This window comes from Lissotriton helveticus, chromosome 11 (genome assembly GCF_964261635.1).
Source record: "Lissotriton helveticus chromosome 11, aLisHel1.1, whole genome shotgun sequence".
Classification (NCBI taxonomy): domain Eukaryota; kingdom Metazoa; phylum Chordata; class Amphibia; order Caudata; family Salamandridae; genus Lissotriton; species Lissotriton helveticus.
The window spans coordinates 1081042682-1081059083 of NC_136072.1; positions in this window are offsets into that span (position 1 = coordinate 1081042682).

Below are 16402 nucleotides of genomic sequence, written 5' to 3' on the forward strand. Positions count from 1 at the left end.
AAGACATATTGCTCTCACGCATGCATGGCTGGCAAGCGTCTGACTTGAACGCATGCGCAATAAAAACGCTCTTACGGAGCATACGCGAACGTTGAGTGTCCCGCGCGCATGCGCGAACCACACCAAACCCGTCGATGAGACGAATACTCACCGGGACTGCCCGGATCTTCCTTAAAAGGGCTTACAATCAAGTAATTTACTCTGTAAATTCCCAATTACTGCCGGATTACCCATATAGGGGCAGAATCTGACATCCGCCCCACCGGTAACGAGGCCAGCAATTAACCCGTTTTTCGAGTATAAATAACGCACACCATGGGCTCCATATTCAGTACAGCGGAGCAGCGTGTGGGGTAAGACGGAGGACGAGTAATCCTTAGTCCGTGAGTATGGGCCTTGAAACAAGCATTTACAAAGGCAACAAAAGTAAGTAAAATAACACGCAAAAACTTGTATTAAAGACTGCAACCTTTTCTCTACTTTAGATTGCACACAGCAATCACCCCCCAGACGTTTTTGAAATGCTCATGAAGCAAGCAAAGAATACTTGACAAGTATGACCACAGTTTCTATAAAATTTTTAGGGTGTTTTATGTCTCTATGTTGTATATGTCTGTAAGTGTCCCATTTTTTCCCACAGGGCTATTAAGTGTCTGGTTGGTTCCAGGTGACTGCACCTGTTTGAACTACCCATACCCTGGGTGACCAGTTTTTTCTTTTATTTTTTTCAGGTGATGCAATTCGCATTTACTTGAATAATTCCGCTGTAGGCACATAGTAGCCTTTAATTACATACACATGTATATATAGTTTTTTCACTTTTTGTTAAATTAACATATAATACACTTTTTTCTATAACTAAGTGAAACGTGAGTAAGGTGGGGAAGTTGTGCCCCCATCCTGAAGAAGGAGCTTTGCCTCCGAAACATGTTGACTCACACCTGAGGTACTGTCCATAATCACGACAGGTTTACCTCGCACTGCACCTCTTTTAATAGTACCAGCCCGGGGTCTTGAATAAACTTTTTTCTAGTCAACCCACGTGCCAGGTGCTTTTTAATTTTTTCACCTCAACCCACCACTCACATATAATATACTCACTCACATGCACCACATATAGTCATTACTATAAGTGCTCCCGCGTAGTCGTAGGTCGTAGCACGCCGCATCCCGTTAGAAGGGTGCAAAGACCCCAATGATGAAGCATGACACCAAGGGGCCTTTTGGTGTGTGAGGGGTATTTTATCAAACACTGAGTGCTCCCACACCACTGTGAGGAACACTCTTTCCTTACCCCAGTAGGATTCCCTTTGTTTATATGAATATGTTTGTGGAGTAAGAATCCTTCTGTGTTACTCTACCTCCCTCTTTTGTTAATTTATCTTACATAATATGGTGCCATGCTCTTTCTAGCTCTGGAGCACCCAAATGACCCAGCCACACAAGGAGCGCTGTAGCTTTGTAACACACATCTTTACTCTTCGGTATATGTCTGTCTGTCTGTCTGTCTGTCTGTCTGTCTGTCTGTCTGTCTGTCTGTCTGTCTGTCTGTCTATCTATCTATCTATCTATCTATCTATCTATCTATCTATCTATCTATCTATCTATCTATCTATCTATCTATCTATCTATCTATCTATATATTACCTACTGGCGGTCGCCAGTAGGTATATATAGTTAGGACCTAGTTTCCATAGGAAATCCGCAACATTCTATTGGGAATAACTTTGGCGCCGGTTGACGAATCTCTGCGAATTTCTCAAAGAAGATAGCCCGCTCCGCTCCGCTCCTTCCCTGAAAGTTTCGGGGGGATTCGTGGTATGGGGGCTGAGAAAAAAGGGGGGTCCCAAAACGTGTTTTTCTCCATGCAATTGTCCATAGGACGATTAGACACGGCTACAGCCCGAACGGCTGAACGGAATTACACCAAACTTGGCAAAATGGTAGGGACTGGTACGCAGTACGGTCTTTTGTTTAAATGGTGTAAATCCGTCCAGTAGTTGTTGAGAAAATCCAGTTTAAAAAAAATTATATATCTATAGCCGCGCACCGTGCGAGCACCTTCCCGTGCACGAGCTGCATGCTGATTGGCTGCCACTGTCAGTCAACACTCCTAAACAGAAATTGATGGCAGCCATCTTGTGCCTCGGTAGACTGAGGCACAAGAAAGCAGAAAAACAAACATGTAGAACTCAAAAAGGGGGCAGGGTAGAAGCACCCTGACCCCGCCTGCTCAGGGGGTCCCACAGGGACCCCCAAGGCAAAAACAAATATTTTTTCTTTCAAAAATCGCAATTTTTCAAAAAACAAAACAAAACAATTTGGGCCTGGGGGTCCTTGTGGGACCCCCTGAGCAGGCCTAGGGGGTCAGGGAGCTTCTACCCTGCCCCCTTTGTGTGTTTTGCACCTTTGTTTCACTGCTTTCTTGTGCCTTGGTTCTACCGAGGCACAAGATGGCTGCCAACACTTCCTGGTTTGGAGTGTTGACAGACAGTGGCAGCCAATCAGCATGCCTTTCACAGGAAAGCTGCATGCTCATTGGCTGTCAACACTTCTAACCAGGAAGTGTTGGCATTCATCTTGTGCTAGGTAGACCGAGGCACAAGAAAGCTGAAAAACTAACAAGTAGAAAAAAAGGGGGCAGGGTAGAAGAACCCTGACCCCCTAGGCCTGCTCAGGGGTTCCCACAAGGACTCCCAAGGCCAAAAATGTTTTTTTTAAAAACCCGGTTTGTTTATTTAAAAATTACCCCCAAGGGGGACCAAATCGTGGGGGCATAGTGATAAAGAGGTGTAGGGGGTGCCCAATCCCCCCCACACTGCCCCGGGGACCGCCATCTCCGGTGCAAAGCAAAGCAGCCCCCTGGCGCATACTGGAGGTTCCTGGTGGGTTAGTTGCCCCCAGGAACCCCCAGTATGCAAGGGGAATTAGTTCCTCCTCTGCAAACGCGCCAGGGGTTGCGCTGCAGAGTGTTGTAAAAAGGGGATGTGCCCTCTGAACACCTGCCTGCAAAAATGTGGTAAATCAGTATAAAAAAAATAACAATTAATACATTTAAAAATTGTCATTTAAAAAACCTTTGAAATTAAATGAAAAAACCATAGGCTTCAGGCCTGATATAGTTAGGAATTAGCATTTAAAAAAACATTGAAATTCACTAAAAAAACACAGGTTTCAGGCCTCATATAGTTTGGAATTAGCATTAAAAAACCTTTGAAATTCAGTGAAAAAACCATAGGTTTCAGGCCTTATATAGTTAGGAATTAGCATTTAAAAACCTTGCAAATTCACTGAAAAAACCATAGGTTTCAGGCCTTATATAGTTAGGAATTAGCATTTAAAAAACCTTTGAAATTCACTGAAAAAACCATAGGTTTCAGGCCTTATATAGTTAGGAATTAGCATTTAAAAAACCCTTTGAAATTCACTCAAAAAACTATAAGTTTTAGGGGTGTTATAGTTAGCTGGACATTTCACTCATACAAAACCATTGAAATTGCTCCTATATAGTTAGTTGTACTAACTATATTTCGCGCACCCGCAATCCACTGCTGATGATGTCACATATTAGATCATTCATGACATGGTCAGTGACATCACTGATGACATCTCAAATGACATCACTGATGACATCACTGATGACATCATCCATGTGACAATCACATACACCTTTTCATACACTAGTAAAATCTTTCATCACTCTTTGTAAAATACTGAGTATCATATTTGAATCCATTGTCACAGCAATATAAGTATCTAAAAACCCACTCAGTGATTCATAGATGTATACACACATCTAATCACTTACCTGTAGATTCACTCATACATGCTGGTAATGAACAATAGAACACTATCAAAAATACTTATACACCTATATCAACATTACACACCAGCACACATCCTATTCACATATGATGTCATCCTACTCACTTATGCAAACAATGGATCATACTTACATATTTACTTAGCTACACACTTATACAAACACCACTTCATCTATTCATTTAGATAGTAAGTCATACTTAGTGAATTATAAAATCACTATTACAAGTATACAGTTATCCATACAGTCACTCATACAATCATTGAGTCTTATGTATACTTATTTATATACAACAACTGACACATACACTTCCTTTTATTTTTCTAGTTTGTTGGACATGTACCATTGAGAAATATATTTGCTCATCACCATACCCATAAAGATATTCACTCACCCAAACAACTGTTAGAACATGTAGTTTTAACTTCATATATCTACTGAATCAACTATTCACACTTCTTTGGGCAGTCATACACCCCCCACCGAACCACACACACATTCACTCTCCCAAACAAATACTCAGTTAACTAATCAATAACTAATATAGACTTTCACATAGCTAGTAACCAACTGGAGAACCAGTTTGCACAACAACTGACAAAGTGATACAGATATTCACGCAGTTTAGTCACTATCCACTATATTTAGTGAGACACTATAAATTGGTAAAGTAAACAGTCAATTACACTGCTACTAAATCCTCCATCCAAATATTTATTTTTATATATCCACTCATTCTTCAATGCAAATTGCTATATATATAATGCATATTTAAATAACGAAGCAAACCACATTCACTGGATGATGTCATCATTGATGTCATCAGTGATGTCATTTGAGATGTCATCAGTGATGTCACTGACCATGTCATGAATGATCTAATATGTGACATCATCAGCAGTGGATTGCGGGTGCGCGAAATATAGTTAGTACAACTAACTATATAGGAGCAATTTCAATGGTTTTGTATGAGTGAAATGTCCAGCTAACTATAACACCCTTATAGTTTTTTGAGTGAATTTCAAAGGTTTTTTAAATGCTAGTTCCTAACTATATAAGGCCTGAAACCTATGGTTTTTTCAGTGAATTTGCAAGGTTTTTTAAATGCTAATTCCTAACTATATAAGGCCTGAAACCTATGGTTTTTTCAGTGAATATATACATATTATATATATATATATATATATATATATATATATATATATATATATATATATATATATATATATATATATATATATTCACTGAAAAAACATAGGTTTCACACACGTTATAGTTAGGAATTAGCATTTAAAAAACCTTAGAAATTCACTGAAAAAACCATAGGTTCCACACCAGTTATAGTTAGCTGGACATTTTACTCATACAAAACCATTTTATAGTTAGTTGTACTCACTATGACTCGCGCGCCCGCAATCCACTGCTGATGATGTCACATTTTACATCACTCATGACAGGGTCAGTGACATCACTCATGACATCACTGATGACATCTCAAATGACATCACTGATGACATCATCCTGTGAATGTGTGTCTTTCTGAAAAATAAATATTTTTTATATGTGTATATCTAAACGTCGATGGAAGAATAAATGGCTAAATAAGTGTCTAAATGGATATTTTTGTAAAAATGATTGGTTAACTGATTTATTAAGTGTATCTTAGTAAATACATGTATTAGCGAGTAATGTTAAAATTTTTAAATATATGAATCTGTGTCTCACTTTGTGTATAAGTGGATGCATGGGTTGGTGAATAGCTACATGAGTGTGTATATGGGTTATAAGTTGTTGTTTTGAGTATCAGTATGAGTGTCTGTATGGTTCGGTGGGCGATATTACTTAGCGCACAGATGCATGAATGAGTGACTCACTGTTTGTATGTGTTTTGAAGACAGCATGTGTGCAAGACTGTATGGGTGGATGATTGTATGTATGGGTGGGTTAGTGAGTGAATGATTGTCTCAATAGTATATTCATGTGTAACTACATATGTTTTAAACTAGTATATGTTAGTATTGATGTATATAATTGAGTATATGTGAGAGTGAGAATTTGGAAGAGTACCTGTATAAATAAGTATGTGTTTTTATAATTGATTGTTTAAGAGAGTAAATATGTGTACGTTTCTGTAGCAGTATGTGTAGTGGTGTGTATACAGCAGTATAATCAAGTAAATTGATTTTTGATAGTTTATTTGCATGTGTGAATATGTGTGTGAGTAACTATATGGATGAGTATTAGTGTGTAACAGGATGTATAGGTGTATGAGTACATATGATGAGTGAGTACATGTATGAGTGAGTATATAGGACTGTTGTTGAATGAGTGGATGTGTATGTAGATGATGGAATTACCTAATAGATTGTTGTAATTGGTATTGGTATTACCATTTTTTTGTAAATTGTAGTTTCCATTTTTGAATGTGTGTATCAAAGATAATATTAGGGTGAGAGGAGGTCTGCTACTCTTTCAGAAGGATGATGTCATCAGTGATGTCATTTGAGATGTCATCAGTGATGTCACGAGTGGTGTCACTGACCATGTCATGAGTGATGTAATATGTGAAATCATCAGCAGTGGATTGCGAGTTATAGTGAGTACAACTAACTATAACGGGGGAATTTCAATGGTTTTGTATGAGTAAAATGTCCAGCTAACTATAACTGGTGTGAAACCTATGTTTTTTTCAGTGAATTTCTAAGGATTGTTAAATGCTAATTCCTAACTATAACGTGTGTGAAACCTATGGTTTTTTTCAGTGAATTTCAAAGGTTTTTTCAAAGCTAATTCCCAACTATAACGTGTGTCAAACCTATGGTTTTTTCAGTGAATTTCAAGGTTTTTTCAAAGCTAATTCCTAACTATAACGTGTGTGAAACCTATGGTTTTTTCAGTGAATTTCAAAGGTTTTCTAAATGCTAATTCCTAACTATAACTTGTGTCAAACCTATGGTTTTTTCAGTGAATTTCTAAGGTTTTTTTAATGTTAGTTTGTAACTATAACGTATGTTAAACCTATTTTTTTTAAGTGAATTTGCAAGATTTTTTGAATACTAATTTCTAACTATATCAGGTCTGAAACATATGGTTTTTTCAGTGAATTTCCAAAGTTTTTAACATGATAATTTCTGTATCAATTTTTATATTTTTTATATATTTATTTTTCACAAACTGCCTTTGTATATTATAATAGATTTCTGTGTTCCAGTAATATGCAATGGCACAGCACATTTTTATGATTTGGTTAAAGTTGAACAGTATAGTCTACATCTTTAATCAACAATAAACACTCAAATTAGTTTTTTTCCTTTTTTTTGTGATTTTTTTCAACGTGCGCGAACCTCGCAAATTAAAAAAAAAAATGTTAAATGAGTTTTTTTGCCCTTTGGGGTCCTTCACGGATCGCATGAGAAGGCCTAGAGAGTCAGGGAGTCCCTACCCTGCCTCCTTTTCACGTTCTCCACTATTGTTTTTGAGTGACTTCTGTCTCGACGGTGCGCGCAACGTGCGCGCACCTCGCGGTTTTAAAAAAAAAAGATTTTTTTTTTTTTTGCCCATCGAGGTCCTTCAGGAACCCCCTGAGAAGGCCTAGGGGGTCAGGAAGTCTCTTTCCTGCCTCCTTTTCATGTTTTTGAACTTTTTCGAAAATCTGGCAAAACGCCATTTTTATGCGACGGTCGCGCACCATGCGCGCACGTAAAGTCATGTGACATGAAAACAACACTTTTGATTGGTTAATAGTAGTTTCTGTTCCAGAATCTTCAAAAACTCCACCCACTTCCCTCACTATCTCTTTTGGTTTCCAGAGAGAAGGACCTCTGCTTTGCTACAGGTATTTGAAAATGGCAGCACAGCACCCTGAGAGCTCATCTGACTCAGATACTGTTGTGGTGGAAGATGACCAACGTTCCAGGAAGCAGAAGGACTCCTTCATTTGGCAGTTTTTTACTTTTCCGGAGGGTGAAAAAAAGTAAATGCTCCAAAAGTAACGTGTACCATCTGTGGGACTGTATTGTCAAGAGGAAACCCTAACAAGAAATACTCTTTTAGTATTTATACGATGATAAAGCATGTGAAGAACGTGCATCCGCATAATTATGCAAGTGCGAGCACTAGAGCCCTGGCCAGGGACCTGCTGTGCCTTCCACCTCTTCGGCAGCACAATCACCCACTACAACAGTGCTGGACATCCGTCCAAATTTTTCTAAAGTACATATTTGTTGCAATGTTTGCAAGGAAATTTTATGCTATGGTGATTAGAGTGTGGACTTGATAGATATTCGGATCTCACAGCACGTATGCCGCCGTAGTTAATTTTTTTTCATTTATTATTTTTGTTCCAGTTGAATAATTTTTTATTACCTGTTTACTTTTTTTGGGAAAAAAAAACAAAAAAATATAAAATTGTTTAAAAACTAAAAACAAAAAACAAAAAAATATAAAATTGTTTAAAAACTAAAAAAAAATACAAAACAAAAAAGAAAAAAAGTTCTTGTCAGAACTAACCTCACTTCTCAAAGAAGAGCTATATCTTTTAAAAACGGTGTCATACTTTTTTTGAATGAATGTGTAGTGTATAAATGAATGACTGAAATGACTGAGGGAAAAGGAGGAAAGGATTGATGGAATGAGTGAGGAAAGGGTAGTATGGTGAGTGAGGAAAGGGGAGTCAAAGAGTGACAGAAACAAGAGGACTAAGGGTAGGGGGTGAGGTAAGAGAGAAAGAGTAAGGGAAGGGCAGTAAGAAAAGAAAATTGAGAGAGAAGGAGTGAGAAAAAGGGAGCATGGAACAGAGACAGAGAAGGGGAGTAAGAGATGAAAAGGGAGAAGTAGAGCAGAGTGAAGGGAGTGAAGGTAAGAGAAGTGGACTGACGGTGAGGGAAGGGGTATAAGGGTGAGGGAAGGGGGGTAATGGAAAGTGAGAGATGGGAAGTGAGGGAGAGAGAAATGGAGTGAGGGGATGGAGGAACTAAGAGAAAAGGGGAGTAAGAGAAGGGGGGTAAAGAATGGAGTGAGAGACGGAGAGCGAGGGGGAGTGAGGAAAAGGGAACGGGAAAGTGAAAGGGTGAAAAATCCAGACAGGAGAAAGTGGAGTGGGGAAGGGTAGTGATGGTGAGTGAAGGGCAGTGACACTTAGGGAAGGTGTATGAGGGTGAGGGAAGGGAATGAGAGAGAAGGAAGGAGATTAAGAGAGAGGAAAGGGGACTGAGGGATAAGGTAGGAGTGAAGGAAACAGAAAGAGAAGGACAGGAAAGGAGAGGGAGAGAAAGAGAGAAAGACAGTGAGACAGAAAGAGAGGGAGAGCAAGTGAGTGACAGAGAGTGAAGTGGTTAGACTGAGTGAGACAGAAGGAGAGAGAAAAGGAGTGAAAGGGAGTGAGACTAAAGGAATGAGAGTTAGCAAAAGGGAATGAGGAAAGGGGAATAAGGGAAGGGTATTGTCGGTTGGAGTAAGTGAAAGAGAGTGAGGGTGAGTGAGGGAATACAAGTAAGAGAAAGGGAATAGGACTGATGCACAGTGAGGAGAACATGAAGTGGGGGAAGAGGATTGAATGAAGGGCAGTGACAGCGAAGGAAGGGATATAAGATTGAGGGAAAGGGAGTGATTGAAAAAGAAGCATCTTTATAGAAAGAGAGAGAAAAAAAAGGAAGAGTAGTGAAGAGAGAGGGAAACAGTGAAAGAGACAAACAGAAGTAGAGTGAGGGAGTGTGAAGAAATAAATCAGTTATAGTGACTGAGACAGAGGAAGATATTTAGAGACAGATGGAGGAAAGGAGAGTGAGGGAGGGAATAAAGGAAGGGAACTGAGCGAAACAGAGAGAGGGAATGAGAGAAGTGGAGTGAGTGAAGGTGAATGAGAGATGAAGTTATGGAAAGAGAGTAAGGGGGGAGTGAGAAGAGACTAAGCGATATAGCAACACAAGGGTAGTGATGGAGGAAGATAGGAAAGAGAAGTGAGAGACAGACAGGAGAAAGAGGGAGTTGGACAAGGTGAGTGAGGGTGAAGAGAGAGTACTGATAGTGACAGAAAGACTGTAAAAGTGAATGAAGGGCAGTAATGAGAATGAGAAAAGGAGACTAAGATGAGTAGAGGAAGGGGAGTAAGAGAGAGATTAAAGAATGGGAAAGAGAAAAAGAGAAGTCTGGTCGGTGACGGTCGCTCCACCCGCCGCGCGCCTCCCCGTGAGTGTGCCCGGTGTCCCTACCTGCCTGTCCCTGCTCGCTTCCAGTGCTTGTTCTGTCCCTGAGCTTGTTCTTGTATTTTGTTCTTCCTTGGGCTTCCTTGCCGTCTCCTCGCCCTCCCCGCTCCCTGCCGCTGCTCCCCTGCGGCCCCCGCCCCTCCTTCTGCCGTGTACCGATCCCCTCCCCGCGCCACCCCGCTCCCGCCTCCCAGCTGCTCCTCCCTCCCCCCGGATCATTTAAGTGGTGGTAGCGCGACGGGGAGCTGTGACCTGACCTGACTCTGGTCGGTGACGGTCGCTCCACCCGCCGCGCGTCTCCCCGTGAGTGTGCCCGGTGTCCCTACCTGCCTGTCCCTGCTCGCTTCCAGTGCTTGTTCTGTCCCTGAGCTTGTTCTTGTTTTTTTTTTCTTCCTTGGGCTTCCTTGGTGTCTCCTCGCCCTCCCCGCTCCCTGCCGCTGCTCCCCTGTGGCCCCGCGCCCCCTTCTGCCGGGTACCGATCCCCTCCCCGCGCCACCCTGCTCCCGCCTCCCAGCTGCTCCTCCCTCCCACTCCGCCCCTCCCACTGCTCCATTATGGCGGAGTCCGCACGTACGCGCAATGGGCGTGCCGATTGGGCGCCGAAGGCGCGCCAAAGGCAAGCCCGTCTATGCCTGTCTGCGCCTGGACCGCGCCCAGCGGCAGAACCCCTGGCCCCCGACGATGCCAGACCTCACGACGGACCTACGACGCCGCGACCCTCATCGCGCTCAACACCAGACGGAACCCCGCCTGCTACCGAGCCACCCCGAAACGCACCCACGGACCCTTCACTTGTCAAGCCTGCAAGTTCACCCGCCACCGGACCGGCACCGCACCCAACAGGCCAAGCACCACCAGCAACCACCTCAAGTGCATCCTGCTCAACACCCGCTTCGTCCACAGACACGCCGTGGAACTCTGGAACCTGCTCGACACAACATCACCAGACGTCGCCTTCCTTACAGAAACCTGGATGAACGCCTCCTCAGCGCCCGACATTGCCATCGCCATCCCGGACGGATACAAGGTCATCTGGAGAGACCGCGTCAACCAGACCGGAGGAGGCATCGCCATCGTCCACAGTAACACCATCCGCATCTCGACTAACTGCAACGACAACTTCACCGCCGCCGAACACCTCCACTTCCAGATACACACCGACCCCAAGACGACCCTCAGAGGCACCCTCATCTACAGACCCCCTGGACCACGCACACAATTCAGCAAAGACATCGCAGACTTCATCAGCCTGCACGCCCTCTCCTCCACGGACTATATCCTCCTAGCGGACCCCAACTTCCACCTGGAGAACAACAACGACAGGAACACCGCTGCCCTGCTGGACAACCTCGCCAACCTCGGACTCCAGCAACTGGTGAACACCCCCACCCACTACGCCGGCCACACGCTTGACCCCGTCTTCTCCGCCAGCAAGCACATCTCCTTCAGCCACTCCACCGGACTTCACTGGACCGATCACAGCTGCGTCCACTTCAGCTTCAGGAGAAACACGAACCTCCACCACCCACAACAGGCGCTTCGACGAAGCTGGAGCAAGATCACCGCTGAGCAGCTCACCACCTCCCTCAGCCAGAACCCGCCCTCCAGCACAACGGACCCCGACGAAGCAGCCAGCAACCTCACACAATGGCTGACCGCCTGCGGCGACGACCTCGCACCACTAAAGAAACCTCCGAACAGACCCGGCAGCAAGAAAACCCCCTGGTTCACCGACGAACTCAAGGACTCCAAGAAGAATTGCCGCACCCTCGAGAAAGCCTGGCACCACGCCCAGACCACAGACAACATGACCGCCCTCAAGCACGCCACCCGCAGGCACCACCAGCTGATCCGCACCACCAAGAAGACAGCATTCAAACGACCGGACAACAACGCCCACGACAGCAAGGAACTCTTCAGCATCGTCAAAGAGCTCTCCAACCCCAGCGCCGGAAACAACGACATCACTGCTTCGCAAGACCTCTGCGACTCACTCGCCTCGTTCTTCCATCGCAAGATCGCCGACATACACAACAGCTTCGGCGCACCAACCACGCAACCAACCATCGAACCAACGCCCCCCACCACCACCCTCTGCAACTGGACCCAGGTTAGCACGGAAGACACCACCCGCACCATGAACACCATCCACTCCGGATCACCTACCGACCCTTGCCCCCACCACGTCTTCAACAAAGCCGACTCCATCATCGCACCCCATCTACGGGACATCATCAACACCTCCTTCCACACCGCCACCTTCCCGGAGAGCTGGAAGCACGCTGAGCTCAGCGCCCTCCTGAAGAAACCAACAGCGGACCCCACCGACCTCAAGAACTTCCGCCCCATCTCGCTCCTCCCTTTTCCTGCCAAAGTCATCGAGAAGACCGTCAACAGACAGCTCGCCGCCTTCCTCGAGACGAATGGATCCCTCGACCCCTCGCAGTCCGGCTTCCGAGCCAACCACAGCACCGAGACCGCCCTGATCGCAGCCACCGATGACATCAGATCCCTGCTCGACAACGGGGAAACAGCAGCCCTCATCCTCCTGGACCTCTCCGCAGCGTTCGATACTGTCTGCCACCGCACCCTAGTACAGCGCCTCAGCAACATCGGAATCCAAGAGAAGGCACTGGAGTGGATCATCTCGTTCCTCGCCGGAAGAACCCAGAGAGTCCGCCTCCCCCCGTTCAGATCCGAGGCCACCGAAGTCATCTGCGGCGTACCACAAGGATCATCACTCAGCCCAACCCTCTTCAACGTCTACATGAGCCCTCTCGCAACCATCGCACGCCAACACAACCTCAACATCATCTCCTACGCCGATGACACGCAGCTGATCCTCTCCCTCACCAACAACCCCGCCACCGCCAGAACCAGCCTACATGAAGGGATGAAAGACGTCGCCGAATGGATAAAGAACAGCCGCCTGAAACTGAACTCAGACAAGACGGAAGTCCTCATCCTGGGATCATCGGCCTCTGCCTGGGACGACTCCTGGTGGCCCACTGCCCTGGGCTCCACTCCCAAGCCAATGGACCACGCACGCAACCTGGGCTTCATCCTGGACTCCTCCCTCTCGATGACCAGACAAGTCAACGCCGTCTCCTCATCGTGCTTCAGTACCCTGCGCATGCTTCGCAAGATCTTCCGCTGGATCCCCACCGAGACCAGGAAGACGGTCACCCAGGCACTCATCACCAGCCGACTGGACTACGGGAACACCCTCTACGCCGGAACCACAGCCAAACTACAGAAAAGACTCCAACGCATCCAGAACGCCTCCGCACGACTCATCCTGGACATCCCCCGACACAGCCACATCTCCGGCCACCTGAGAGACCTGCACTGGCTCCCCGTTAACAAGAGGATCACGTTCAGGCTCCTCACCAACGCACACAAGGCTCTCCACGACCTGGGCCCCAAGTACCTCAATGACCGCGTGACCTTCTACACGCCCACCCGCCAGCTACGATCTACCAGCCTCGCCCTCGCCACCGTACCACGCATCCGCAGAGCCACCGCCGGAGGAAGATCCTTCTCCTATCTGGCAGCCAAGACCTGGAACTCCCTTTCCATCCACCTTCGTCTGACCCAGGACCATCTTTCCTTCAGGAAGCAACTCAAGACCTGGTTGTTCGCGCAGTAACGTTCCCCCCCCCCCAGCGCCTTGAGACCCTTCCGGGTGAGTAGCGCGTTATACAAATGTCATGATTGATTGATTGATTGAAGTAAAAGTATTTTCTGTTTGTCATACTTACCTTTTAAATAATGACAACTTAATAGAATATTTTTATATTGATATAGTATCTGTGGAAGACAAGAAAAAATTGAGTAATAATATAAATTTCATAATACAAAAGAAAGTAGAAGTGAAAAAAACAGAAAGGGGAAGAAAGAAAGGCTGAGTGAAAAACACAGAGGGAGAGAGTGAGAGAGAAAGAGAGAAAGAGAGAGAGAGGAAGTGACTGACACAAAATGAAGTGGTTAGACTGAGTGAGACAAAGGGAGAGAGGGAGAGAGAAATGGAGTGAAAGGAGTGAGAGACTAAAGGAATGAGAGTTACCAAAAGGGATTGAGGTATGGGGAATAAGGAAAGGAGATCGACGGATGGAGTGAGCGAAAGAGTATGAGGGAGAGTGAGGGAATGGGTGCAGGAGAAATAGAATGAGAGTGATGCAGAGAGAAGAGAACATGAAGTGGAGGAAGAAGAATCAGATTGAATGAAGGGCAGTGACAGTGAGGGAAGGGATATAAGGGTGAGAGAAGGGGAGTGATGGAAAAAGAAGCATATTAAGAGAAAGGAAAAAGAATTAAGTGAGAGAGAAGGATTTATGGAAAGAAATAGAAAAGAAAAGGAAGACTGGTGCAGAGAGAGGGAGACAGTGAGAGAGAGAAACAGAGGGAGAGTGACGGACTGTGAGGGAGTAAATCAGCTATAGTGACTGACACAGAGGAACAGACTTAGAGACGGAAGGAGGAAAGGGGAGTGAGAGAAAGGGAGTGAGGAAGTAAAAGAAGTGTAGTGAGTGAAGGTCACTGAGGGATGATGTGAAGGAAAGAGAGTAAGGGGGCAGTGAGAAGAGATTGATCGATACAGCAAGACAAGGGTAGTGATGGAGGAAGATAGGAAAGAAAAGTGAGGGACAGACAGGGGAAAGAGGGATTTGGACAAGATGAGTGAGTGTGAAGGAAGAGTACTGATGGTGAGAGAAGGAGTGTAAAGGTGAATGAGGGGGAGTAAGTAGAATGAGGGAAGGGGAGTAAGATGAGGAAAGGTAAAGGAGTAAGAGAGAGATTAAAGAATAGGAAAGAGAAAAAGAGAAGTAAGAGAGTGAAGTAAACGTATTTTCTGTTTGTTATACTTACCTTATAAATAATGACACTTAGAATATTTTTATATAGATATAGTATCTGTGGAAGACAAGAAAAAAATGAGTTATGATATATATTTCATAATACAAAAGACAGTAGAAGTGAAAAAACAGAAAGGGAAAGAAAGAAAGGGTGAGGTAGAAACACAGAGGGAGAGAGTGAGAGAGAAAGAGAGAGAGAGGAAGTGACTGACACAAAATGAAGTAGTTAGACTGGGTGAGACAAAGGGAGAGAGGGAGGGAGAAATGGAGTGAAAGGAGCGAGAGACTAAAGGAATGAGAGTTACCAAAAGGGATTGAGGTACGGGGAATAAGGAAAGGAGATCGACGGATGGAGTGAGCGAAAGAGTATGAGGGAGAGTGAGGGAATGGGCGCAGGAGAAATAGAATGAGAGTGATGCAGAGAGAAGAGAACATGAAGTGGAGGAAGAAGACTCAGATTTAATGAAGGGCAGTGACAGTGAGGGAAGGGATATGAGGGTGAGGGAAGGGGAGTGATGGAAAAAGAAGCATATTAAGAGAAAGGAAAAAGAAGTAAGTGAGAGAGAAGGATTTATGGAAAGAGAGAGAAAAGAAAAGGAAGACTGGTGCAGAGAGAGGGAGACAGTGAGAGAGAGAAACAGAGGGAGAGTGACGGACTGTGAGGGAGTAAATCAGTTATAGTGACTGACACAGAGGAACAGACTTAGAGACCGAAGGAGGAAAGGGGAGTGAGCGAAAGGGAGTGAGGAAGTGAAAGAAGTGAAGTGAGTGAAGGTCACTGAGGGATGATGTGAAGGGAAGAGAGTGAGGGGGCAGTGAGAAGAGACTGATCGATACAGCAAGACAAGGGTAGTGATGGAGGAAGATAGGAAAGACAAGTGAGGGACAGACAGGGGAAAGAGGGATTTGGACAAGATGAGTGAGGGTGAAGGAAGAGTAATGATGGTGAGAGAAGGAGTGTAAAGGTGAATGAAGGGGAGTAAGTAGAATGAGGGAAGAGGAGTAAGATGAGGAAAGGTAAAGGAGTAAGAAAGAGAGTGAAGAATAGATAGAGAGAAAGAGAAGTAAGAAAGTGATGAAAAAGTATTTTTTGTTTGTCGTACTTACCTTATAAATATAATATCTGTGGAAGAGAATAAACAATTGAGTTATAATATATATTTCTGTTGTAGTCTTCCTTTACCTGCTGCACTCTCCTTTCAGTAGTTCTCTGCCTACCTGCTCAGCTTGTGATGAGGTCATGTAGAATGTTGGTGTGTGTTTGTTTGAGTGGAGTGTCAGTTGATCTGGATGGCTGAGCAGCCAGGAGGCTGCTCCTGGTGGGGCAACTTAAGAGGCACTTAATGAACTTACTATCTTTCTGTAACTTAAGAATAAATATACTTGGTGTAACTACAAGACCCAGACTACTCATCATCATTCATTACAATACTGGCGACGAGTTGGAGAACTTACGTGATCTACATTGAATTGGCGTATACATATGGAACTGAAGGAGTGCAAAAAGAAGCTAACTGACT